This window comes from Pleurodeles waltl, chromosome 7, assembly GCF_031143425.1.
Source record: "Pleurodeles waltl isolate 20211129_DDA chromosome 7, aPleWal1.hap1.20221129, whole genome shotgun sequence".
Taxonomy (NCBI): Eukaryota; Metazoa; Chordata; class Amphibia; order Caudata; family Salamandridae; genus Pleurodeles; species Pleurodeles waltl.
In genome coordinates, this window is record NC_090446.1 from 290,169,284 (window position 1) to 290,195,652 (window position 26,369).

A 26,369-nucleotide genomic window follows, 5' to 3' on the forward strand; every position below is an offset into this window, starting at 1 on the left:
AAGTTCAGGGAAAGCAGAAAAGAGGCCTCACATGATTGGGTTGACTTTGTGGACTGTTCTGTTAGAGCTTTAGAAGGTTGATTGCATGGCAGCAAAGTGCCCAACCTTGAGGGTTTGTGTAATCTATTACTGAGAAAGCATATTTTGACTAAGTCTGTCTGACTTGTTGCACTAATACTTGGTAGACTCAGATGTGATCTCTCCCAGAGAATTGGGAAAGAAGGCAGACAAATGGGTCAAAACAAGGGTGATCATAAAGGTTCATAAAGGGGTTGACAAGAACAAGAAGAAGGATGGCAAGTCCAGTGACAAAGGAGGGGACAATGATAAAGACAAAGGGGGTCATTCTGACCTCGGCGGTAAAAGGCGCTTACCGCCGGTCAGAAGACCGCCACAACACCGCCGCGGTCGCGGTAAACCGCGACGGTCATTCAGACCCGCAACAGGCAAACCACCAAAATCCCGACATCCACAAAAGTCCGCCACATCAAAGGGCAGCGAAAAACTGGCGATGACCAAACCTCCACCGTCACGCCAACAGAGAAACGCCTATGCCATTCCGACCCACGAATCCACGCGGCGGTCTTTCAACCGCGGTATTCCATTGGCGGTACACACCGCTGCGCTCAAAATACACACACACTTACAAAACACAGCCACATTGGACAATTTGAAATACACATACCTGATACACATACACATACCACTCCCACACACCCAACACAATATAAAACACACACCCACATCACCCACAAACCCCTACGACCACAATTATTGACGAAGGCCAGAGAGACTGCACAGAATACAGAACACCATCACACAGAGGCACAATACACCCTCACCCACACAACATCCACGCACAAAACACCACACACCACCACACTCACCACACTCATCAACACATACTCCACCCCACACCTCATCCACACCACTCCATGGCACCCCAAAGACACCCCAGGTTCTCAGACGCAGAACTCAGGGTCATGGTGGAGGAAATAGTTCGGGTAGAGCCCCAGCTCTTCGGGACACAGGTGCAACACACCAGCATTGCCAGGAAGATGGCGCTATGGCAAAGAATAGTCGACAGGGTCAACGCTGTGGGACAGCATCCACGAAATCGGGACGACATCAGGAAGCGGTGGAACGACCTACGGGGGAAGGTGCGTTCCATGGTATCCAGACACAACATCGCAGTGCAGAAGACTGGCGGCGGACCCCCACCTCAACCCCCAGAATTTACAGCATGGGAGGAGCAAGTCTTGAACATCCTGCATCCTGAGGGCCTCGCAGGAGTAGCTGGAGGAATGGACTCTGGTAAGTGAAATCTTCACTACTTCATCCCCCCCACCCCATCCAGCATGCCAACTCATACCCTTACCCTCACCCCCCACCCCCATCACACATCCTCCTTGCTAATGTCTCACCATCACAACCCACCCATCCCAACACCAAACCCTGCATGCCACCACAAACCATGGACACCCATCACCTAAGCATGCCCACTGCACATACCCATCTCCCCCACAATCCACCGTCACTACAGCCCCCACAAGGAAATGCCAGCACTGGGGTACATGGGCACCCACCCATTGCACGATATGGCACACACAGAAGCAATAACCATAATATTATACCCCTGCAGGACCCGAACACCACTACACCGCCCAGGAGGGTCCAGAAATGTCCATACCACCCCCAGAAGAGGCCCCCAGTGATGACAGCAGCTCTGTCTCCCTGGTCCCAGATGACCAGCCCGGCCCATCGGGAACCTCAGGACAGTCAGTTCCCCTCACACAGCCTCAGGCCACAGCAGACCTACCCCCCTCTGGGAACACCAGCACAGCTCCCACCCAGCGGGCCCATGTCTCTGTCTACAGGACACGTCAATCAGCGGTGTGTCCACCACTACAGGGCACCCAGGCTAACCCACCACCCCAACAACAACAGGGACCTGGGGGCAGTGGTAGTGGGCACACGGTCCAGGGGACAGAGGCCCAGGGAAACAGGGGAACTGGGAGGGCTGCTGTGCGACAGAGGGGGGACAGGCCCAGGGAACCTACTCTCCACGAGGCCCTCACCTCCATCATGGGAGCCTACCACCACTCCCAGGAGACGATGGCGACGGTACTGGCCAGGTTCCAGGAGATCCAGGTCCTGCAGGAGGAACAGTTTATGGGGTTCAGGGAAGAACTGAGAAACATTACTTCCGCAATGGGCACCATCGTCGTGGCTCTCAACCAGATTGTCACCACATTGCGGGAGACTGTGGCACCACTAAGGGCTCCTGTCACTAGCATGGACCAAGAACAGGCTACCACCTCCGCCGGCGCTAGTGGACAGGAGGCCCCCACACAAGAACAACAGGCCACCAGAACCCCACCCCCTGCAAAAGGAGAACCACCCCGCAAGCGGGCCTGAGATCTAGGAAGCAGACAGAGTAGGATGCCAAGACCCCCGCCATGAAAGGATACCCCCTGATGTCATCCCACTGTCCCACATTGTCACCCTGTCCAACCTTAAACTGCCCCTGCTCCACCTTCCACAGGCATATGGACAATGCAGCTGTGAGACTGAAAAGCTGGACTCTGCCATGGACATTCCTCCACCATCACCCATCACCGATTTTTCTACCATGTCCCTAAATTCAGCACTTTAATAAAAACACTTATTGCACAAAAATAATCTGGAGTCTGCCTGTATTTTGAACAAATGTATTAGACTTAACCGTTGCAAAATGTCAAGTTACATTCTGATGACAACATACCACTGTCACACAGCTGTAGTCAATGGTCAAACAAAGCAGAGGTCACGCAGTGGGGCCCACATCTCTGAAAATGGAAGGGAAAGTCACAACTCAGTTAACATACACTGGGGTAATAGGACAGACAGTAGAGAGGCAGGAGACTGTAAGTAAATGTAAAATGCCGGTGTTGATTCTTACCTGTGTGTTATTGAAAATACTGCTCTATTACTGTGTCCCTGTTGTCTGTGTCGTCCTCTTCGTCTTCCTCCTCTTCACTCTCCACAGGCTCCACAGTTGCTACTACACCACCATCTGGAGCATCCTCCTGCAGGAAAGGCACCTGGCGTCGCAAAGCCAAGTTGTGAAGCATACAGCAGGCCACGATGATATGACACACCTTCTTCGGTGAGTACATTAGGGATCCACCTGTCATATGCAGGCACCTAAACCTGGCCTTCAGGAGGCCGAAGGTCCGCTCGATCACCCTCCTAGTCCGCCCATGGGCCTCATTGTACCGTTCCTCTGCCCTGGTCCTGGGATTCCTCACTGGGGTCAGTAGCCACGACAGGTTGGGGTAACCAGAGTCACCAATTAGCCACACACGGTGTCTCTGTAGTTGTTGCATCACATAAGGGATGCTGCTATTACGCATGATGTGCGCGTCATGCACTGACCCAGGGAACTTGGCATTTACATGGGAGATGTACTGGTCAGCCAAACAGACCACCTGGACATTCATGGAATGATAACTTTTTCTGTTCCTGTACACCTGTTCACTCCTGCTGGGGGGGACCAAAGCCACATGTGTCCCATCAATGGCACCAATGATGTTGGGAATATGTCCAGGGGCATAGAAATCACCCTTCACTGTAGCCAAATCGCCCACCTCAGGGAAAACAATGTAGCTCCGTATGTATTTCATCAGGGCAGACAACACTCTGGACAACACCTTTGAAAACATAGGCTGAGACATCCCTGATGAAATGGCCACTGTTGATTGAAATGACCCACTTGCCAAAAAATGGAGTACTGACAGAACCTGCACTAGAGGGGGAACCCCTGTGGGTTGGCGGATGGGTGACATCAGGTCTGGCTCCAGCTGGGCACACAGTTCCTGTATAGTGGCCCGGTCAAACCTGTATGTCAATATGACATGTCTTTCTTCCATTGTCGACAGGTCCACCAGCGGTCTGTACACGGGAACATTCCTCCATCTCCTCGCAAGTCCCAGCGGACGGTGCCTAGGAAGGACAACATGGAGCACAGAGTCAAGCAACCCACAGGTACGTTCCCACAGCATGCACAGTACACGATTCTCTATGCAGTGAATGGCTTGTATGAGTGTCGATGCAAGGCCTAGGCATGTGTGACGCAGTAGGAATTAAGCCATGTTGGCCCTTGAAATGGCAGCTGCCTGACCTGTGAAGTGCGACAATGGGATGTGAGGTCAATGCGCTAGCGTGGCACACCGTGGCGGTAGGCGGTCGAAGACCGCGGTGCAAAGCCGCATCGGTTAACATTGAACCCTATGGGTTTCAGGAGCCAATGACAAAGTGCGCCGGCGGTAGTGGTACGCACCGCCGCGGTACGCACCGCCGCGGGCGTGAACGCCATTTTCTATCTGCTTAATCACTCGAGACCTGATCATCCACAGGAGAGGACCTATACTGCAAGTGCTGCTGTGACCTCGGTCTGGAAGAGACAATGGCTGCTGCGACTGGGGAAAGGGCCCCTGCCTTCACTTCTGAAGAATTGGAGAAATTCGTGGATGGGGTCCTCCCCCAGTATGCGCTACTCTACGGTCCTCCAGACCAACAGGTAAGTACACTGGGACCATGCTTTGTGGCCAATGCCTGGGTTGAGTGGGGTGAATGAACGATGGTGGGGAGGGGAGCGAATGTGGCATGCATCAAACGACAGATGAGACCATGTGCCATATGGCAAGGGTGGGGAGGGGGGGCCACTCACATAGAGCATGCAGAAAATGATGATATTTTATTTTCTCTCCCTGTACATGTCACATAGGTCAGCGCCCATCAGAAAATCGACATTTGGCGTGCCATCGCCAAGGACGTCCGGACCCTGGGGGTCCACAACAGATGGGGCACCCACTGCCGCAAGAGGTGGGAGGACATCCGCCGCGGGAGCAGGAAGACCGCAGAGGCTCTGCTGGGGATGGCCTCCCAACGTAGGAGGGGTGCCACTCGTCAATTGACCCCCCTGATGTCCCGGATCCTGGCGGTGGCCTACCCAGATTTGGATGGGCGCGTGAGGACATCACAGCAGACACAAGGGGGTGAGTACCAGCACATTCTGCTATCTTAGCGCGCAGTGGAGGTGTCTGGGTGGGAGAGGAGGGCTGTGGGTGTCCCTAGGCCAGGGCGATTTCTGTAGGCTAGTCCCCTCCGTAAGGCATGGCCCTGTGCCCCCGCCCCCCACCTCTGTAGGGTGCCAAGTACAGCTATCCATGGCCCTGTGTCACCTATGTGTGCAATTGTCGTCCATAGGCTTGTAGGCCAAGTCCCAAAGATTGAGTAGTGTACCCCAAGTGCGCGCGTAGTGCAGGGGGCTTCTGTGTCTGTCCTCTCCGCCAACTGTGTTGCCAATGCATGCACTCAACCTGTCTTTATTTCCCCCCCCCTTTTTTTGCTGCTCTTCCTGTACATGTGTGCATTAGCATCATCAGGCGGAGGAGAAGTGGTATCGGAGCACGAGGGAGCTGCATCTCACATGGCCCCGGAGGGCCATGCAACCGACTCTGAGTTCACCAGTGAGACGGAGGGCGAGGGGAGCTCCACAACGGGGACACGTGGAGACATCAGCGACACAGACACGTCCTCGGAAGGGAGCTCCCTTGTGGTGGCGGCAACATCCGTGCCCACCACAACAACAGGTACAGCCGCCACCCAGCGCACCAGCTCCGCCCTCCAAGCAGCCCCTCAGCATTCGCCCCGTGCCTGCTCGCACACGAAGGCGGGCATCTCCTTCACCCCAGGCACCTCAGGCCCTGCCCCAGTTACCCCTGCTGCCCTCAGTGAGGAGGTCATTGACCTCCTCAGGACGCTCATTGTTGGGCAGTCTACCCTTTTGAATGCCATCCAGGGTGTAGAAAGGGAGGTGCACCGGAGCAATGCATACCTGGAGGGCATTCATTCGGGTCAGGCTGCCCATCAGCGATCGTTCAACGCTCTGGCCTCAGCACTGACGGCAGCCATTGTCCCTGTCTCCTACCTCCCTCCTCCAACTTCCTCAACCCAGTCCCACTCCCCTGTTCCTCTGCCTATCCCAGACACACCATCAGACCAGCCTGCACACACCTCAACACCCAAGGGCAGCTCATCCAGACATAAGCACCACACATCCCACAAGCATTCACACAAGCAGCATCCACATGCAGACATGCCAACACCCACTGCCTCCACTGTGTCCCCCTCCTCCTCGTCTCCCTCCTCCCTCCCTGTGACGTCTCCACTCACACTTGCATGCACAACATCATCAGCCACTACGTCCATCACCAGCACACCCACCAGAACACTCCGCACACGTGCAGTCACCACCCCCACTGCCATTTACACGTCCCCTGTGTCCTCTCCCACTGTGTCTGTCACCCCCTCTGCCATACCACACAAACGCAGGCAGCCACCCACCCAACAGCCATCCACCTCACGACAGCCTCCAGCACAAGCACCTGCACCCAAAGACACCACACTTGACTCTCCTACAACCACATCCTCTTCCTCCACTCCCATACCCACTGCATCTACCCTTCCCACTGCTCCTAAAAAGTTTTTCCTGTCCAAAATGAACCTCTTTCGATCACCTGAGCCACCCCCTCCATCTCGTAAGAGTCCAATCAGCACCTCAGCCACCACAACCCCTGGACCTACAAGGACCATAGTCCAGGGATATTGGAGTCCACCACCTTCAAGGGCAGCTACATCTGCCAGCAGTAAAGGGACAGCCAGCCCACCCCCTGGGAAGAAATCCAAAAAAGGCAAGGCCTGGCGTGAGAGGCCAGAGACGGCAGCCTCCAAAGGCAGTACCCTGGCACCGTCAGGAAGTGGGGTGCCACCTGGCCCATCGACAAAGGGAGGCAAGGGCCACAGAGGATCAGGGAAGGATGGCAAGGGCGGCACGGCCGACAAGTCCGGCAGCAAGCAAGCTGCCCAGGAGGGCCCCACCAGCCCCATTCCGGGTGTGAAGGAGGACACCCACGGGCCCAGGACTCCAGCACAGGAGGGCCCCGCAAGCGAGAAGTCGGATGGCGAGTGAACTCCAAACATTGGCCGGATCTGGTGCCCTGGTGACACATGTGAAGAACCGCTGAACAGGGCCCTTCAAGACAAGCCCCGCTGAACAGGGCCCTTCAAGACAAGCACCGCTGAACAGGGCCCTTCAAGACAAGCACCGCTGAACAGGGCCCTTCAAGACAAGCACCACTGAACAGGGCCCTTCAAGACAAGCACCACTGAACAGGGCCCTTCAAGACAAGCACCGCTGAACAGGGCCCTTCAAGACAAGAACCGCTGAACAGGGCCCTTCAAGACAAGCACCGCTGAACAGGGCCCTTCAAGACAAGCACCGCTGAACAGGGCCCTTCAAGACATGCACCGCTGAACAGGGCCCTTCAAGACAAGAACCGCTGAACAGGGCCCTTCAAGACAAGAACCGCTGAACAGGGCCCTTCAAGACAAGCACCGCTGAACAGGGCCCTTCAAGACAAGAACCGCTGAACAGGGTCCTTCAAGACAAGAACCGCTGAACAGGGCCCTTCAAGACAAGCACCGCTGAACAGGGCCCTTCAAGACAAGAACCGCTGAACAGGGCCCTTCAAGACAAGAACCGCTGAACAGGGCCCTTCAAGACAAGCACCGCTGAACAGGGCCCTTCAAGACAAGCACCGCTGAACAGGGCCCTTCATCTCAAGCACCGCTCCGCAGGGCCTTTCATCTCATGCACCGCTCTGCTGGGCCCTTCATCTCAAGCACCGCTCCTCTGGGCACCGCTCCGCTGGGCCCTTCCTCTCAAGCACTGCTCCGCTGGGCCCTTCATCTCAAGCACCGCTCCGCTGGGCCCTTCATCTCAAGCACCGCTCCGCTGGGCCCTTCATCTCAAGCACCGCTCCGCTGGGCCCTTCCTCTCAAGCACCGCTCCGCTGGGCCCTTCATCTCAAGCACCGCTCCGCTGGGCACCGCCATCTCAGCACTGCTCCGCTGGGCCCTTCCTCTCAAGCACCGCTCCGCTGGGCCCTTCATCTCAAGCACCGCTCCGCTGGGCACCGCCATCTCAGCACCGCTCCGCTGGGCCCTTCCTCTCAAGCACCGCTCCGCTGGGCCCTTCATCTCAAGCACCGCTCCGCTGGGCCCCGCCATCTCAGCACCGCTCCTCTGGGCCCTTCCTCTCAAGCACCGCTCCGCTGGGCCCTTCATCTCAAGCACCGCTCCGCTGGGCACCGCCATCTCAGCACCGCTCCGCTGGGCCCTTCCTCTCAAGCACCGCTCCGCTGGGCCCTTCATCTCAAGCACCGCTCCGCTGGGCACCGCCATCTCAGCACCGCTCCGCTGGGCCCTTCCTCTCAAGCACCGCTCCGCTGGGCCCTTCATCTCAAGCACCGCTCCGCTGGGCCCCACCATCTCAGCACCGCTCCGCTGGGCCCTTCCTCTCAAGCACCGCTCCGCTAGGCCCTTCATCTCAATCACCGCTCCGCTGGGCACTTCATTTCAAGCACCGCTCCGCTGGGCCCTTCCTCTCAAGCACCGTTCCGCTGGGCCCTTCATCTCAAGCACCGCTCCGCTGGGCCCTTTATCTCAAGCACCGCTCCGCTGGGCCCTTCAAGTCAGCCACCGCTGGCCCATTGGATTTGTGTCGGGTAGGGCTGCACGATGCACTCTGGGCACCATGCCTCCTCCAGTACCAGTGGAATCTGTAATCCACTTGAGAGACTGTGGCTTTGCACTCCCCAGGATGGCACAGTGGGCAAACCACCCACTGTATAGACTTGAGAGACTGTGGGTTTGCACTCCCCAGGATGGCACAGTGGGCAAACCACCCACTGTATAGACTTGAGAGACTGTGGGTTTGCACTCCCCAGGATGGCACAGTGGGCAAACCACCCACTGTATAGACTTGAGAGACTGTGGCTTTGCACTCCCCAGGATGGGACAGTGGCCATGGAGGCCCATCGTGGATCTGGCGTTGTGGACTCATGTGGCTGAGGTGCCCCCCCTTCCCTTCCCCCTGAGGTGCCTGCAGTTTTTCTATCTGATGCCCCTGCAGTGTTCTCTCCAATGGATTCGGGTCTCCTGTGTGGGCTTTGCCCATGTGTTCTGGCCCATTGGTCCACGTACATTGACTGAAAACCAATTCGGACTGGACACTTAACATATGTGTATATAGTTATGGATGTTCGTAAAAATATTTTAACTTAGCCGTATAATATATATTTCAATTTCATGATCAATTTATTTTGTCTTTGCATTCTTCCGGAGGGTGTGGGGGGTGTCACTCTGAGTTGTTGCTCTGCATTGATGTGTGTGTTGTAGTGGGTGAGGGTGAGGGTGGGTGTGTCACGTATGTGTGTCCCCGTAATTTTTTCCATCCCCCCTCCCCTGTGTCGTAGGTGCAGTACTCACCGTTGTCTTCTGCGCCGGCATTCGTGCTCCTGGTAGAGGAGCAGGAAGACAATAGCTGGTAGGATGTGCAGTTCGGGCTCCATGCTGTCCAGATTCCTTGTGGAGTGTGTAGAGGTGAGCGTTTTCCCGTTCGTAGTCTGTTTCAGCCGTATTTTTATCGGCGGGGCTCCCACCCCGGAAAAGGTGGCGGATTGGTGAGTTGTGATAGGGTGGGTGGTACATTGTCTGCCGCCTGTCTGTTGGCGGTGACCGCCGCGCTGTTTGTTTGTTCCGCCGTGGCAGTCGGAGTGTTAAGGTGGCGGTCTCTGTTGGCGGTTCCCGCCAGGGTCAGAATTCCATTTTTTTGACCGCCTGCCTGTTGGCGGGTTGGCCGCCGCTTTAACACCGACCGCCAGGGTTGGAATGACCCCCAAAGACTCTTAATCAGGCCCACAAAACTCTCCTGCGGTTGGTCCAAATTCTCTTCTCATCACAGTCAGAACAAAAAGCCTTGGTGCTATATTTATAAAAACAAAGGCCATCCATCGAACAGGAGACATCTCTTGCCCTAAGAAAAGCACCAAACTTCCCACCACCACTACCCCCGCTGCTACAACTAGTGCCCTTAGCGACAGCAGTGGTGCTGGGAAACTAATACTACTAAGCCCAAGGGTGTGGCAGGGCTCACTCTGGGAAATATAGTGGGGTTGGTTTCGTTAGGTAAACCACTGAGGATGTTTTAGTCGCTGGTGGTGGCATTGACCCTGCCACCATTGTTGCTTGTCCCCTTAATATGGATAAGTACAAGCAACAACCCCTGATAGATGGTGTTCAGGTTACGACCTAGAGGGAAACAGGTGACATTGTCACCATGGTGACTGAAAAACAGGTGGCCCCTGAGCAACACCTACTTGATCATCAGTGACTGATGCCGACAACAATACTCTAAGCCACACCATGGCAGTTGTTGATCTCAACTGGAGGGTTACTGTTCCTAAAAAAGTTGCAGTGTCCACAAACCTACCTGTAGAGTTTCTACTAGGGAATGACTTGGAGACTTCAGCTTGGACTGAAGTAGAGTTGGAGGCCAAAGCAGACATGCTGGGCATTCCTGGGCATATCTTTGCTTTAACCAGGGCTCAGGACAGTTTTTCACTTTTCTCACCAGGGAAGGGAACATAACATGGGGAATGCAATGATGATAAGATTGTACAAGGACGAGAATGTTGGAAGCTTGAAGTTGGCAAGGACATGGATGATGTTGGATATATATTTATATATTCCCTGCATACATATTCATTGTTGATATATTGTACTTTTTCTTATTATTATTGTTATTCAACTGCTGTGATTATTTTAGGAGCAACACATGTTTTGCTGCATTTAAGTTAAATGCTCATGTTAATATTTTTGTATACTTTTGTTTGAGACCTGGGAAGTGTCTTAATAAATTCATTACTCATGCTAAGTGTGCTGCATTCTTTGCATTCTTTAGCCTCATTCCCTCTTAGTTAGAAGCTAGGCAGAACACTACCACTCATGTATAGGATTGTATTGGAAGGTGTCCCTTCCTACCCAATAACACTCATCCCTGCAACATTGGCCTCCATGCAGGATGGGTGCAAAGGTTCCTGTGTTTTAGGGCTGAGTGTTGTTATGCATGAAGGAACACCTACCTGTACATTTCCATACATAGAAGATGGTTGCATTTTACTATGGGTGGTTCAGGATTCAGCACACATGATAAAAGGTGACAGGGAGAATGATTTTGGGCAGTTCGCCCCTCCACCACTCTTACCACACACTTAGGTTGGCATAAGGAGCTGGCACATTGCCAAATATGTTGATGTGTGAATGTATCAAGTTGCTACACTACCTCGGGTATGGCATTGTGGTAGTGATATGTGCAACTGTCATTTCTGTGGGCCCATTTTTTGCATCTTTCAATGTGTGTTGTAATTAGCAACAGGCATTAAAAGTGGCAGACAGTGTTCTTGCTTGTTGGTGTTGCATGATGTGTCCCTTCCTGCCAATGTGCAATCCGTCCTGAAACACAGGCACCCCTACACCATGATCAGTGCGTGCCAGTGTTGGTGTTAGACAGCAGTTAGTGCCCCATCACCAAGGGTAGTACAGAAATGCCTTGCATGTGAGTGACAACTACACATTCCGTCATTTTCAATTTGATGCAGCACAGCAGGCAGGGCTGCTGAACTGCACTGCAAAATTTCATCATACATGGTTAACAATGGGCCACATTTCCCAGACACTGACTGCACACTGCCCTACCAGAGCGTACTTTTCATGTTACATTCCAGTGGGGCAGAGTGGCAGGCCATATTTCCTAGATCAAGGAAGGCACCTTGTGTGCCTTTTAATGATCTAGTATTATTTGTCCCTTTCAGTCCTCACACTGCATATAGGTATCATTCCATGTGTGTTGCAAGGTGCATTCCCACAGGACACATATGTAACCCATCCAACTTCTGAGACCTCCTCAAATATTCCAGTCTGGGAATGCTGTAGTTTCATAAACCACCTCGGATTTGCATAGAAGTGACATGAGGGTAAGTGGCATCTTTGTTTGTCCCAGTATTTTCATGTTACTCTAGGTGGTGCATTGTGCATCACACATAAAAAGATGGAAACATCACTTGTGCCTGACGTTGTAATGGAAGATATCCCGGCATGCACAACAGCTAGCATCCCCAAAACATATGCACCCTTGCAGCATGGTGCAGGTGTACCTGGGGAAGCACATGGCATCAAATTGTGCACCAGCACAGAGGTTAATGCAAGAAATGTTCTGTATGTTATGTGCATGTTACATTTATGCCCTTTTCCAATGGTACAGGAAGGCATGTCCCTCTCCTTGCTGACCCACCCTGCACAGCAGGCCTGGTACATGGTGGCCAGTGAGAGTCATGGTCAGATGGTGCAATTGATACAGTGAAGGGAGTAGTGTGAGTGTTGTGAGTGGTCTTTACATATAGTCGTGGTGTGAGTGCACATTACATGTGTTTGGTGTTTAGCCATTATTGTGCCCCCATACAACCCTTTCACATACATAGAGTTCCTCTGATGTGCCTCTCCCTTCTGCCATTAGTTATTTACAACATTGCCCCACTGCAAATTACCCTGTTTTTATTGTTGCTCATCATATGCCACAGTGTCCAGTCCTCCAGTCACCAACTCCTCCGAGATGACTGATGACTCCACCTCCTCCAGCTCATCCACTCATCCAACTCTTCCTGGGGTGCAGGACTTCCACCACCAGTCTGCAGTGCTGCCTTTGGTTAGAAACGAGTTTCTGTTTTGTTCTGCACTTGCAATCATGCCAGTGCTTCTTACAATCCATCACAGTCCTCTTCACCTCTACCACACTGTTGACTTTATCACCTATGAACTGCCATATGGCCTCCTTCCTACTTACCGGCAGTTTAGAGGTGATGAATAGCTGGTATTGGTGCTCCATCACTTCTGTGATCAGGATCTGATTCTCGTCCTCACTGAACTAACTTTTCCTCTTCCTTTCCCGATTCTCCGGGGGGTCTGTCTGGACATCCTGGCTTGTACTGTGCTGATTGGGGTCTTCCTAGGGTCTCTACTGTCCTGATTCCTCCATTTTTCTACCCCTTGGCTTCTGTTTGGCATTTTCACAGTTTTTTTTTTATGCTTTGAAGGCCAAAAATGATGCTTGCACAATTAGTGTCAAATAGCGTGCCGCAAATTAAGCTAGTGTCACTTTTGTGGCTTTAGCATAATTGTTTTGTGACATGTCGCAAAGGTTAGTGTCTTTTTTTTATGCTAGCCTTTACTTACGGCCATGCTGTGCTGTTTTGTAAATATGGCACAAGCATGGCGGTAAGATTTGACATTTACTCCCGTTAATATGCCCCTAGGTCCTAACTATAACTACCTAGTGGCGACAGCCACTAGGTAATATATATAGAGTGAGCATAGCTAGGGATTTTTCTGATTTTTGTTTCTTTATTGCTTTGCACTCATTGACAAATGTGCCTGAAGCTTTGCTGACCTGCTGCCCCGATTTCATTTTAGAAGGATTAAAACTTTTGTGGCATTTGGTCAAGGGGGTGCAAAGAAAAAAGTGACTTCAAATCCAATGCATTTTCCATAGACTTTTGTATTTCACAAACTGCAAAATAGTGTAAGATTACATGTTACAGGGTGCAGACGATTCTGTGAGCTTACTGCAGGTAAGTAGAGTAAGCAAATGTTGTTATAAGGTTTTTCTTCTCAGTGACATATTTTGTAGCACATTACTATTACATATATCAAGGAAACCTAAAAAATAAACTAGACTGCATATGGAAAGCTTCAAAATTACTACATGAACTACTAAAAGACACTTTTATGGTCACATATTTATGTAAACCAATACACAAATACATATTAAATACAACAGATAAAAGAAAGAAATCACTTCAAATCTTATTGCCACCCTGTACCCTAGCTAGTATGTCCAAAGATAGTAATTCCTGGAATATTAATCCCTTAATTACGTTCCTCCATTTGACGAATCACTATAAAACTTTCCAGACCTACAGCATTTTCTATATTTTGATATGATGTACATTTTTGTGGTGAATCGTTAAGGAGGGGTGCAAAGATAAAAGAGGGTCCCAAAACAAATTTTTTTCCAACATTGCATTTTCCATAGACTATTTTGTTTGACGCAGCGCAAAAATGGCTGAACAAATTTACATGAAATTCATCAGGGTTGTACATTATGGTACAGTGATGATGCTTTTTGAGTACTGAAGTTAAGTAGGGTAAGTATTTTTTAAGTTACAAGGCTTTTGAATGTAGTGACATATGTCGCTGTGGTTCTTTCGCAGAATTTTGCAAAATGTTGTGAAATTACAACTATACATGGCTGTAAACCTATTTAAAAATATATAAAATATCTAAATCAATTGCCTGCGTTGATTGACAAATCTGGAGAAATGCAAGGCTGCTCAGCTGATGTTTTGCGTTACTCTGCACACCATAATCTACATTGCTGCTAAATTTCACATACATCCATATGCCATCTCACCGTAGCCACTCCAATATATGCTATTCCATTCTATGCCATTCCACCTTAGGCTTCTACATTGTACAAGACTCCACTCTATGCCAGCCTACTCTAAGCTATTACACTGTACGCAACAAAATTGTATGTCACTTCAGTCTACATCACTGCACTGTATGCCACTCCACTGGATGCTACTCCACTCCAAGCTATTCCACACTATGCCACTCTACTGTATGCTGGATATATATATATATATATATGTGTATATATATATATATATATATATATATATATATATATATATATATATATATATATGTATATTTATGCAAAAAAGGAAGAGAGGACTCTGGGTAGTTCCCAAGTTTAGGTGGAGAGCAGCTCCAGTAAGGAGCACTCTGCAACACCAGCGATACTCTAGATTTGCTCAGCTCAAATGTCTGTTTATCTAGCAAGGTTTTGAAGCATAGGATCAGCACAGTGCTATCCACGCCGATCTAGTAAAGACAAAGTTTTTGCCATTTGTACAGAAAAATCTTTAATCATAGGATAGGCAGTGCTATCCTCTCCGAGCTGCAAAATTACAAACGTCATTCACCGCCCCAGGCACAGTAATACAGCTTTGGACTGGTAAAATACCATCCAAGCCAACTTTGAATGAGAAAAAGCAACCCCTGTCATATTTCGCTATCATTATAACTCTTCAGAGGGGTTTAGATTTGTCCAGACACAAAGGAGCCCACAGCATGAGTACAAACAAAGCCCCTTAAGGGTTAAAAGTGCAGAAAGAAATGGAGCAAGGAAATCTCTCAGATTTCATTGCTCTATTTTTTGCCCCCCCAACAGGGGAGTGACCTGCTTGCATACATTATGCCTGGTGCAAGCATAATGTGGCACATGGCACAAGGGTTTACAAACTGCCACAATTCATGCATTGCACCACTTTGTAAATATAGAGTGGGAAAATGACATTTTAGCGCTGCCTTAGCGTAAAACAAAAAATGACTCAATGGCGGCGTTAAAGTGGCACTAGTAGCTCTTAAATACTTTCCTTAGTTTTATACTGGCACATTCCCAGCATTCCCCCAACAATACAATTTTGCATAAACCATGATAAACGTATGCTATGATGGTGGGTATGTGCCAAGGTGAAGTAATACTGTAGGCCTGGTTTAGATCTTGGCGGAGGGAGTACTCAGTCACAAACATGACAGATCCTGTCCACGGTATTACAACCCCCATAGGATATAATAGGATCGTAATGCGGCAGATGGGATATCAGCCCATGTTTGTGACAGAGTATTTCACTCCTCCGAGATCTTTTTTCAGTGCCTTTAGAGAACCTATGTGCCTTTAGAGAACCTGCAGATAAGTTTTTGTTTATTTACAGTTGCACACATCTCACAGATGCACACACCCACCGACTGATATAGAACAATACTTCTGCTTTTTAAGTAGGACAGAATTTTAGAAGGAAGGTTTTGCCAGTAGACAGAGATGGCGTTTCGGTGGATGACTGCTGACCAAGACATAACATGGGTTATGGAGGACAGCTCTGAGGCAGGATCAAAGACTGAGTAGGCATCTGAGGCAGAGAAAGGTTGAGTAGAATCTGCAAGTCGTTTTTCAGTTGACAGAGTTCCATGACACACCTCATCTTCCAGCGATTCAGAGGGTCATGATTATGGCAGATGTGCTGTCTCTTCAAAAGCAGAGTGACCGTAAGAGATTAGATCAACTCAGAGTGCAGGCACATGTGGTGGCAAGCACAGACTGAGTCCTCGCTAGGCAGCCCCTCAATTTAGTTCATACCTAAATTCCACCTTTCACTGAAGGCACTGGAAAAAATGTTGATGCAGCCAACTTTTTGCCAATTGACTATGTCCATCTATTTTTGGATGTTGACTTCCATGAGCAAATTGCACAGCAAATGAAATAGTGCACTGAACAATATCTGTGTAGGAAAGTACCCTCTTTTTGCCATGGTTAAACCAATTTTCTGCCTGATGTCAGTGTGCTTGACTGTGTTCACTGGGATCCTGCTAACCAGGACCCCAGTGATTATGATCTCTCTCCTTTAAATATGGTTGTTGCATACTGATAACCCAGTATTTCACCCACAAATGGCATACTGGTGCCCCCTTATAAGTCCCTAGTATAAGGGACCTAGGTACCCAGGGCACTGAGATTCCAGGGGATCCCTATGGGCTGCAGCATATCTATTGCCACCCATAGGGAGCCCATGCAAAGGCTTCTGCAGGACTGCCATTGCAGCCTGCTTGAAAGGGTGCATGCACCCTTTCACTGCCATTTATACTGCACCAGTTCACTTATAAGTCACCTCTAGAGCAGGCCCTCCAGCCCTAAGGGAAGGGTGCAAAGTACCTTTGTATGAGGGCACCGCTGCAATAGCAGAGGTACCCCCACTACCCCCAGAACAATTTTCCTGGACTCATGAGTGTGGGGATGCCATTTTAAACTTGTACTGGACATAGGTTGCTACCTATGTCCAGCTACATAATGGTAACTCCAAACATAGGCATGTTTGGTATCAAACATGAGGGAATCATACCCCCATGCTTTTGCAAGCATTGGTTGTATGATACAATACACTCTAGGGACTCCTTAGAGTACCTCCAGTACTGCCATTACAGCCTTCTTAGGTTTTTCAGACAGCCCCAGGTGCTGCCACCTCACAGACAGGTTTCTGCCCTCCTATTGCTTAAAAAGCTCAAACCAGGATTGCAGAAAAAAGGATGTTCTCTGGGAGAGGGGTGTTACACCCTTTCCCTTGGAAATAGGTGTCACAGCAGGCTTGGGAGGAGTAGCCTCCCCAAGCCACTGGAAATGTTTTGAAGGGCACATTTGGTGCCCTCCTTGCATAATCCAGTCTACACTGTTCAGGGACCAGCCAGTCCCTGCTCTGGCCTGAAACTGGACAAAGGAAAGGGGAATACCACTCCCTTGTCCATCACCACCCCAGGGGTGGTGCTCAGAGTTCCTCAAGAGGGTCCCTGGGTTTTGCCATCTTGGATTCCAAGTTGGCAGGGACCTCTGGGAGTATCTGAGTGGCCAGTGCTAGCAGGTGATCTCAGAGCCCTCCCCTGATAGGTGTTTACCTAGTTAGGTGACCAATCCTTCTTTCAGGGCCATTTAGGGTCTCTCCTTTGGGTAGTTCTTCACATTCAGATTGCAAGACTCCAGCAGGAATCCTCTGAATTCTCCACTTCAAAGAACTCTAAAAGATGCAACAAAGAAGCAAGATGCCTTCTACAACATTGTATCTTCAGCTCCTGCCAGCAACTGCAACTGTTTCCCGGTCATTCATCCTCTGAGGAAAGCCCGTCTTCAGCCTGCACCAGAAGAGTGAAGGATCTCCCTTGGGGTGAAGGAGTCACTCCCCTGCTTCAGCAGGCACCCACTGCAACGACGACCAGCTGCGTGGATCTCCTCACCTGCTGAGCTGCGTGGATCCTCAATCATGGGTGGTAGACTGATGTGGCCCTGATGGTCCTGACGTCCTACTGTCCAACTTTGGTGGAGGTAAGAGCTTGCCTCCCCAAGCAAGACAGTACCCCCGTGCACTGCATGTTTTGCAGTTGCTAAGGCTTGTTGGCATCCTTCCACAAAGTTCTTTGTGCATCGTGTAGTTCCCGCCCCCAACACTCCTTCCTGCGGTGCACAGCTTCCTGAGTGGTTCTCTGGAGGCGTGGTAGCCTTCGTCGTAATGCTACATGGGCCTCCTAATGCACCTTCTTTGTCTGTATGCTGTGGGACTCCTAGGCACACTGCCTGATCTTCTGTGGGCTTTCTGAGTTGCTGACAGCCCTCTTTGACTCCCCCTCCTGGGTAGAGTCAACCTGGTCCTTTCTGGTCCCTGGCAGTGCCATTTTCTGCTAGCCACAAGCTTTGCGTTTACCAAGGCCTGTTGGTGGACTCCAGCAACACACACCAGACTGTGCGGGACTTAGACCGGGACAGGGTTGATCAAACAATGACACTCTCTCTGCCCCTAGACCAACTGAATATATTCACCAACTAATACGTGTTCCAAACAAAGGACCTACTCTGATTATGTTCATTAGCCTTGAAAAAGCCCCAGGTAGACACACCATAGGGAGCGAAACACGCGTCTTTGCCTAATAATGGACATCAATAAATAACTTTGGGCTCGCTGGATCTCTGTCCAAATGTCTATGAACTTTATTTGAAATGAGCATCAATAAACTAACTTGGATTCACCATCCTGACCCAATGAATTAATTCTACATTACAAAGTAGTATAAATCTCGAACCCGGAATCTCATACGCAAATACAAAGTGGGTTCCCAATCTCTTACAAGTGTAATCCAGACTGCAATCCTCCATCCGGTGTGGGACATCACTTGCAGCAACCGGGAACCCGACTCTGTCTTCTTGAGTGCAGTACTTACTGTTCTTCTTAACCTGTGGTTCCTCTTTTGCACCTTCATCTGGGTTAGCAGGGGCTCCTGTTCTCCCTGGACTCTTCTGAGCTTCTTGGACTTGCCCACCTTCTTACACAGGTCTTCAGGTCCAGGAATCCACTGTTGGTGCTTTGCAGTCTCTTTTGGTTCATGCATAATCTTACTCCTGCTTTCCTGATCACTGGGGTGGGTTCTGGTACTTACCTTTGGGACTTCTAAGTACAACCAGTCCCCTTCTACACATTACACTTGCCTAGGTGGGAGACCAACTTTCTCATTACACTTTCTTAGTATATGGTTTGTGCTCCTCATAGGCGCATTTCCAACTATGGTGATTTTCACTAATTGCACTGTGTTCTAACTCTTTTTACACCTGTTTCTGCATACTAGTGTATATATTTTGTGTATTACTTACCTCCTTAGGGAGTATAGTATCTATGGTATTTTTGGTATTTGTGTCACCAAAATAAAGTACCTTTATTTTTGTAACACTGAGTATTTTCTTACATGTGTGTGTGTCAGAAGATTACCCATTAAATCAAACTTCCACAGGAGCAGATGCCTTTTACCCAACTCCCTCCAACAGATGTGTGCTCAGACTTTAACTGATTATTTGAACAATGCATCAGCTAGTGGTAAAGGGGAATAGGAATTGAAAAAGAGAGACCGCCTCCAGATACAGTCTCAGCCTGTGTTTCCCACTTGAAAAGAGGAAATTCAGTGTGTGTCACTGAAAACCTGCACCTTTCTTCTCATTGGGATTTCTTTAAAGGAAGGACCTGCAGTCGGTGATAAGAGTATAGATAAGTACATTCCTACTGTGTATTCAACCGTTCAGCCATTCACATTCACCCAATTCTATTGTTCTCCTAACCTGGATCTTTTGAGCGACTAGCCTCACTCTAAGAGAACAAGGTTAACTTAATATCTTCTTTTCTCCAGGAGTCAAAGGTTTCCAAGGTTCTCTGGAGAACAGTTCAAAAGTTCACAAATATACAAACTACTAATGTATTTTACAGGAAACGAAAACTTATTTCTCAAGGAAAGCAAAAAAGTAGCTGGTGTGCACACCGTAACATGAAAAATAATTAATTACTCAAAACTGGAAGAATTCTCTATGAAACTAAGTGCCTCAGGAACACTGCTCATTCTTCTCAGGATGACAGTTGAAGTGCAGGGCTTTCAGAAAGAAATAGCTGGAGGGAAGCTTCAGCACGAGACTAAGCTAGAAACACTAAAGCGCTGACCTCACAAGGATTTGGGGCCACTATCTTGAGTGGCAGTTAGGCCTGAAGAAGCTACTTCTAAGAACAGCCTCCGCAAGAGCCACCCGTAGTGAGGATGCTGCTGCAACCAATGTGGGTACAAGGAAAAGGGAAATCATTTTTGCTGAGGGAAGAACTTAACAACACTGGCAATAGTTTTCCTCACAGTGTGTGAGTACTGTGTGACTACAGTGGTATTGCATGAGCTTTGCATGTCTCCTAGATGAGCCTTCGCTGCTCATCCACAGCTACTTCTGGAGAGCCTGGCTTCTAGACGCTGCCTACATTTCACTAGTAAGAAATAGCTCGACCCGGTATAAGGTGTAAGTACCATAGGTACCCACTGCAAACCAGGCCAGCCTCCTACAACTATGTCCATCTATTTTTGGATGTTGACTTCCTGGAGCAAATTGTGCAGCAAAAGAAGGAGCATTGAGGAAATCTGGGACCTCATTCTAGGTAACTCCAGTGGACTCCAACTTCACTAGAGCAATTAAAGATATATTTCACCCTTTTGCTCAAAATTTGGTTAGTGCACAGACCAACCTTGTGGTCCTACTGGTCTCGCCAGGTGTTACAAACCTCCATGTTTGCACCATACATGTGCAGAGTTTGTTTTTTGCTATTGTAGCATATGCTGCATTTCACTGATGACTCTACATTGCCCTGGGACTTTCCAGACCATACCAGTTTGTTCACAATTCCGCCTGTTGTATAACATTTGCCTGCCAGGTTTCCTGAGATACATAATCTTGTAAAAAAGATAGCCATCAATGAGATATTTTCATAAACTAGAAACCAAGGTTGACTACATAAGTGTGTCTTGCATGGATCCCACAAGGTTTTCTTACAAAGAAACCCATGCAGGCCTCAAACAGGCCTCAAATATATGATAAAAGCACAGATTTCCCTTATATTTCTGAAACTCAAAGTACTGGAATCAGTGGGGAGCTGCACATTTTCTGTCACTGAGAGTTCCCACATGTCTCTTGATAAAAATGGCACTTCACCAGGGTGGGTAGACCTAGCACCCACAAAAGGACAGGTTCCAAGTCGCAATGTGGCAACGTCAGCAAAAGGGGTTGCTATGGGTTTTAGGCAGCCACTCAGGGAAACCTACAAACCCTAGGCATTTATGTAAACTAGACTCCCAGGGGTGCACAACATTTATTTAGCCACAATGCCCTACAAACCTCACAATTTGCCTAAAATTCCACTTTTTCTGTCCATTTATTTCATGTATTTTTTCAGAATGAGAGGGAATCCAGAAAATTCCTACCATCCAGCACTCCCCCAACTTGTTTCAACAAAAATGTTGCCCCATTTTTGTGGCTGGGCCTATTGCCCATGACAGGAATGTCTCAAACTAAGGTAAATAGGAGTCCTTGCAAAGAGCCACTCATTCACCTTGGTTTGATCTGTTTGTGTCACAAGAACTAGGTTCAGTCACAGAAGAGAGGTGCTATTTTGATTGAGAGCCTTGAAGGAATGGTAGGTGGTAGGAAATGTGTTGCTCCCTGCAGATGCTAGAACTTTCCATCACTGACATATGCGGGAAATGTGTTTTTTGACAAAATTTGAGGTTTGGAAGGAATCTGAGTGAAAACCCTGGTGAGAGCCACAGAAGTCACCTCACCCTGGATACCCCTACATGTCTGCTAGGTTCCCTTAGGCTCCTGCTGAGCTAAGGTCCAATATCTACAGCTACCCACATTGGAACTAAAGGTAAGTTTTCAGTGCAAAAATGTGATGCACCCATGTTGCGTTTTGTGGCTCTTCCTGTCATGGGCACTAGGTCTACCACACAAGAGAGGCATCCTCTTTATCTGGTGACCTGGAGGAATGAAGTTTGTGGCACCATGCAGTTTCCAGAACCTTCCATCACAGAAATGTGAGGAACATGTGTTTTTATTCAAAATTTGAGGTTTGCAAGAAATTCTTCGTAAAAACAACCTAGTGAGAGCCATGCAAGTCACCCCACCCTGGATACCGCAAGGTATCTAGTTTAAAAATAAATGCTCAGGATTCCCTAGATGCCGTTTGAGCAGTGGTCCAAAATCTACAGCTGCCCACTTTGGGAAAAAAGTGTCAGTTTTCAGAGGAAAAAACGTAATGCCTCCATGTTGTTTATTGACCCATTTCTTGTTGCAGGCACTGCGCCTATCCACACAAGTGAGATTACATTTTCATCAGAAGACTTGTGAGAGCATAGGATAGTTGAACATTTGTTATCACCTATTGGATTTTGCTGCATTTGTGCCTTTCCAATGTAAGCCAGTGCAAAAGAAAGAAGACATTTCAAAACATACCCTCTAAATCAAATGCTAGTACAGGTACCTGCAAATCCAGAGATGTACAAAAAACCACTGCTCCTAAACTCTATATCTTGTGCCCATTTCAGAAAAACATAGATTTCCTTGATACCCAGTTTTCACACTACAGATTTCACAATACAAATTGGTTTATACTCACTACTCAATAAGTATACCATTGTATGCTGCAGCTCAGTTGTTGGCTCTGGTTAACTTAGGTTCTTGGAAACCTACAATTCCAAAATACCACTGCAACCAGAAGGGAGTAGATGACATGATAGTATATTGCTTTTGTAAATTGACCATAGTGACAGAATGTTACAGATAAAAATGTTGTCACAAATGGCTGTTTTGTCCTACTCAGTTTCAGTATTTCTTTATAACAACAGTTTTTTTACCTTAGGAAAACCTTGGGGGAGCTACACAAATGACCTCTTGCTGTATTAAGAAATTTGTACACCTTTCAGAAAGCTATACCTTTCCTGGATCATCCGTTGGGTTCACATTGGTTTCTACCACAAACAGGAAGTAGGATGAGAATACAAAAAAATAGGAAAAATGGGCTACCTCTTTGAAAAATGCCAACACTGTAGGACAAAATTAGGTTTTTTGATCTAGCTCAGCATGTTCCTGAAAACCTGGGAAGATTGTACAGCAAACTGTACATTGATGACATGTTTAGGGACAAAAGAGACATTTTTATCTAAAGCACTTGTTTGTATTTAAAAAAAACAACTAAATTCTGCTACTTTTTGCCTATTTTCGCAGTCCCTCCAATGGATTCCACAAACCCAGGGTACCTTTAGAATCCCCAAGATATTGGAAAAACAGGTTGCCAATTTGGCATGGATACCTTATGTGGCAAAATGTTATGGAGTCCTAAGCAAACACTACCCCAAATAGCTAAAAAAGGATTTAGCACTGGGATGGACCAGCAGCTAAAGGGTTAAAAATGGGCCAGTAGATTTGTTCATAAGACAGACGAATATGAGATAGAGGGGAATAGTCATACTAAACCATCCCAGAAAAGGGTCCGGTGAGAAATTGGGTTGTTGGTTTACTGGGGTGTGTGTCATGGTCAGGCAACAGTCACAGTCCCTTGCAGAATGAACCACAAAAGGTCACTAAATGAATCTGTGCTTTACCCTGACATGAAAAGCAGTCAGTTTTAACTTAGAGGTGTCAGTCAGTAAAATCAGAATTACACATTTTCAAAGATTTTAGAAAAAAGTAGTGCCTAAAAGATCAAAGCGCCAACCGTGCATATCTAGTCGTGTGAGACCAGATCAAAGAAAAAAAAATATGGCAGAGTACAACAGAGCATGGTTTGAATAACAAAAGTGGATTGGGCCCCATGAGCTCTTACCTTTGAACTTAGAAGAAATTCTGAGAAAAAGTGCCTGAGAAGGTGAAGTTCAACAGGCCAAACTTGTAGGAGGTGACCGAGAAGAGAGCCTTGTCGTTGGAGAGCCTTGGGTTGAAGCCACAATTTTCATGTTCTGACTTAGGGCCTCATTACGAGTTTGAAAGTCTTAAGACTGCCAAACTCACAGTGGCGGTCAGACTGCTTCACTCCTGGTGGTCTGTCTTCTAGGTTACAGCCCTGGCAGTTGGACCGCCGCCAACGGCAGGATCATGAATCTCATCTGGTTGGCAGCAGTCGGAGTCATGGTCAGCCACAGTGGTGCTCATGTCTGCACCACAGTGTTGACCACAAGCCCACTTTCTGCCAGCCTTTCCATGGTGGTTCCACCAACAAGGAAAGGCAGGTGGAAAGCCAATGCTGAGGGTTGCAGGGGGGCCCCTGCTTGGTCCATGCCAATGGCATGGGCACTGCAGGGTCCCCCTACCAGCACCCTCAGAATGCACACTGTCAGCTCTGTACTGTTTCTACCAGGCTGACTAGCGACAATGTCATAATACGATGTTTCCTCATGGCAGCCCAGTGGAAACATCATAATACGATGGGTAGTGAGGGTACTGATATGACAGCAGCCTAACCTCTGCGGTTTTGTCGGTTCGGCGGTTGGACCGCCAAACTAGTAATGAGCCCCTTAGTCTCGGAAATGGAAGTCAAAAATCTTTATTAGGAGGTAGCAAAGGGCTGTAGCCAAAGTCAGTTCTACAGGGCTAGTTACCCCTTTGACAAAGGACTGCTGAAAAGAATTTGCTGCTGCAGAGAATTACGCAGTGGGAGCTGCAGTAAAGTCATTGCTGGTTGGGCATATAGACGAGCAGGTTGGTGCCCGTTTCCTCCAGGTTCTCAGAGTAATTTTTGGACAAATTTTTTCAAAGTCCCAAGTTTTGCATTCAGCCATCTGGGCACTGTTAGCACCACAGTCAAGGGTCCTGACTGATGGGACACCTCCTGGGAATTCAGGACTCACCCAGTCTGGGTCCAGGTGTGGGTTCAAAATGGTGGGAACCTTTTGGGTCGCTGTGGCTCTGAACTGGAGGTCAGGAAGCTAGCCCTCTGGTATTCATGGGTGCAGGGGAAGTTGCAGAGCTTAACAGCATGGCTGGCCTCTGATGATCCAAGGCAGGCTCCAGGCAGCAAAGCAGTCCTTCCAGGTTCAGCAGCAGTCTAGCAGAGTGCACAGCAGGTCGTAACAGTAGGCAGTCCACTTTAAAAGTTTTTTCAGGCCTAGTAGTGAACTGAAGAGTGGGTCTGAAAGTCCTATATTCATACCTTGGGATCCTTATACTGGAAGATGGGAAAGGTTTCTGGAAAGGTTCTTTGAATTGTATGGAATTTCCTGACTCCGCTGATCAGACACCTGGTGGGACTTGAAAAACCAGAACGTTATTGGTTGGCAAAGGGTCAGTTCTGTGCAGGTTTTATATAATGAAATTGTGATGGTATGGAGAATAAAGTGGCTAGGTAAATCTAAGAAAACTACACTGGTAGTCTGTATTGTTGTTTATTTCCGCTCCCCCCTGCTTTGTTAATTATTTGCATTAAATGCTGCCTTTCCTTCAATACCACAATAATTGCCTGGATGAAAAGATAGAAGCTGTTCCCTTTGATTTATTTTACAAACCTGAATACCTAGCCGATAAACAAGAGAAAGGTCCTTCCAAAGTCAAAGTAGATTACTTGATTGCTTAGGCTATAGATTATGCCTCTGTAAAACGATTTTATGTAAATACCTTAAAAGCAAATTGATTCCCACCTATTGAAACCAGTACAAGATAATATCGGAAGCTCTAAACAGTGGTTTGATAAGTTTTGAACAGTAGCTCATAGGAATCACAAAAACTGAAATCAATGTAAAACAAAGGGATGAAGATACATTTCAAAACCTAAGATCAAAATATAAGCACGAGCTATGAGATAGGAAAAACAATTACAAGAAGAAGCTTGTTCTAAATCAGTGCAAGCAGCCAAACCTAACAATAGAACCTTGTCCTGGAAAGCAGTAAATGGGCCTTTAAGAGATAAGCGCTCTCTGTATTAGATTATCTAATGTCTTCACAAAAGTGGGTTAATCACTTCACTAAGGGCCAGATGTAGCAAAGACTTTGCGGCTAGCAAACGGCGAAAATCGCCGTTTGCGAGTCGCAAATGCCACTTTGCTATGTTGAAATGCATTTTGCGAGTCGGATCCGACTCGCAAAATGCATTTCCGAATCGCAAATAGGAAGGGGTGTTCCCTTCCTATTTGCGATTCGCAATGGTATGCAATTCCATTTGTGACCGCGTATGCGGTCGCAAATGGAGTCGCCGTTACCATCCACTTGAAGTGGATGGTAACCCATTCGCAAACGGGAAGGGGTCCCCATGGGACCCCTTCCCCTTTGTGAATGGACCCCAAAACATTTTTTCAGGGCAGGGAGTGGTCCAAGGGACCACTCCCTGCCCTGAAAAAACCGAAACAAAAGGTTTCTGATTTTTTGAAATGCAGCTCGTTTTCCCTTAGGGAAAACGGGCTACATTTAAAAAAAAAAAAAAACT